This window comes from Fukomys damarensis, unplaced genomic scaffold (genome assembly GCF_012274545.1).
Source record: "Fukomys damarensis isolate Sample0158 unplaced genomic scaffold, DMR_v1.0_HiC HiC_scaffold_2, whole genome shotgun sequence".
Lineage (NCBI taxonomy): Eukaryota > Metazoa > Chordata > Mammalia > Rodentia > Bathyergidae > Fukomys > Fukomys damarensis.
Genome location: NW_022900914.1, coordinates 61987249 through 61989679, shown reverse-complemented (window position 1 = coordinate 61989679; position 2431 = coordinate 61987249).

The window sequence follows — 2431 nt, the reverse complement described above, 5'->3', positions numbered from 1 at the left end:
AAAATGATCACCTTGACTTCAGTTATTGTAGTTTTAGAAAGAACTTCCTAACATTATACAAGAAACCTGCATTCTTGTTAGTATGGAAATCCTCATCAACTGATGTCAAACACAGACAGTTATTTCACCTTTCTAATGATGACCCACCACATTAAATAGATACCAGTAGCTTTTGGACAAAATTTGAGCAGCAAAACATCTGCATATTAAGGCAAAGTATAAATTTAACATTTATTTATTTTAATACAGTTATTCCTTGTGTGTTGAGAAACTCCTGTGCTTTTTAAACCTCTGTTTACTGTGTGACTTACTGAAGTCTTTCTGAGATCCCACACTTGCTGCTATTTGAATGCACATCCATGTGTATTACGTGTCCATCACCTCTCCAGCACATGGCTGAGGGCTCAGTCAATAGTGACCACACTGGGTTGCATCTTTTCCATTCTCCATCATCACCAGCTCATTTGGAATCACATCTCTCAGAGCCCTTTTTATTCTAATTTTCTTGAACGACTGCTCATTTAAGGACACTCCTGGGAAATATGGAATTCAGAAGTAAAGAATTAATTATACACTGCACCTTCAGACGGATGTTTGCACCCAGGTGAGGACTGGAAAATCACCAGTCAGGTGCTATAGAGAGCTAAGTGCCCTGGAATCCCACCTCTGCACTTTCCAGACTTAAATGAGTTTCACGGGGTTAGAAGTCTATACTTTGAAGAGCGAAAATGCTGTGGCTGAGAGTTTAAAACCATAAACTACATCCCCTATTAAATGACTATGGTGTAGATGTCACTTGCCACTACCAATACAATCTGAGCTTGATATATGTACTGTGGATTTTGTTTTGCTCTATGAATTAAAAGTGATGCCCTAACCCAGACTCCTCACTTCTAAGGATCTCTGTCCTTTGTTACATATGGAGAGGATTGTTGTCTCTGTTATGATGGTGATGAAATTGAAGCATTCAAAGAAAGGTAGAGTGCAGAAAAGCCTCCCTGATATCTTCTCCCAAAACTTCCCAGTGACCTTCAACTCCTGCTTCCAACTGAGAAATGTTCGCAGCAGGTGCAGGTGGCAGCACAGTGAGCTGCATCAGCCCAGACACACACTGACACTTTCCTGCAAGTTTTAAATTATGGCTAGTAGCACTGTGGGAGGATAACTGATGCTGTGTTGACAATAAAATATTATAAAATCTTTGGGCTCCAGGCTGCTGATGATGAGAGAATAATCCTTCCCGGATCCAGTGCCCCTGCAATTCCATGGGATTACTGATTTCATATTCGCTGTCATAGAACAGGAGCTTAGGCAGCTTCCACAGTATCTCTTTGCACCAATGGAAATGCCTACTACTCCTCTGGCTGGCCTGACAATGGATGGTGGGTCTTTCTCCCAGAAAGACAGACAGGGAGCACAGGCACTGGCTTATCAGGATATTACATCAGGCACCTCACATGGGAAGCACAAACACAATATGCCTGTCAATAACCATGTTACCGGAGGATTTCCTTGAAGAGTCTAGTGGCACTCACCATAGTGGAATGAATAAATAATTCCCAGTGCTGCGTTTCTTTACCTGCTTCTCAGAGAAGAAAGAACCTCAAGAGGTACTCCAAGGAGCAATCCTCAAAAGTGCCAGAAAGTTTACAAAGTTCCTTACATTCCCCAAAGTGGGCATGGAAGCCTCAGAGGTGTCACCTTCACTCTGATTCCCTCATGCACTTCATGTGAAGTTGAAGAGTAATATAAAAATATGAAGCTCATGAGTTACAAAGAAGGATAGCATATGTTATTATTACCATGTCATCCTCAGCTAAAGAATGTGTCTTAAACAATTTTAGAAGGCTCTGGAAATTATTTTTATCAAAACTATATAAGGTCAGAATTTCTTCCTTTCCATCAAAGAATTATGAGTTCCCTTCTCAGATCATCTTTCCATTCTGTACATGTATGTTTGATATTCCCTAGACCTCTCAGAATATTGCTCATGCTCTTTTGCAACTTCTAAGTAGGCCATTGTTTTCAGAATTATAAGAACTTTAAGTGCTGAATGCTCATTCAAACTCTTGAATCTACTTTGTTCGCTAAACCTGTATGTTTTTTGTTCACCAATTTCCTTCCAGTTTCTGTAAAAGCACACATTCAGTATGAAGTTTTACTTCTGTATGGTGCAACCTATGTGATGAAAGAACCACCTAGGAAAATCTGGGTAGAAGCTCACAAGAGCTGTTAAAGCCACCTTATGGAATATAGAGTGTTTCTACATGGGGGTGGTGGAAATGTTGGCTCAATGATCGTGTAAAGGAAATAGGTTAGGTAGGTGTCTGCTGCTGAGCTGCCAGAACAGAGCAGGGTGAGAAAGAGATATCCCAGCAAGGATCACAGAAATGACAACAGCTACAGTAGGTACATCAGATAATAAAGGAGT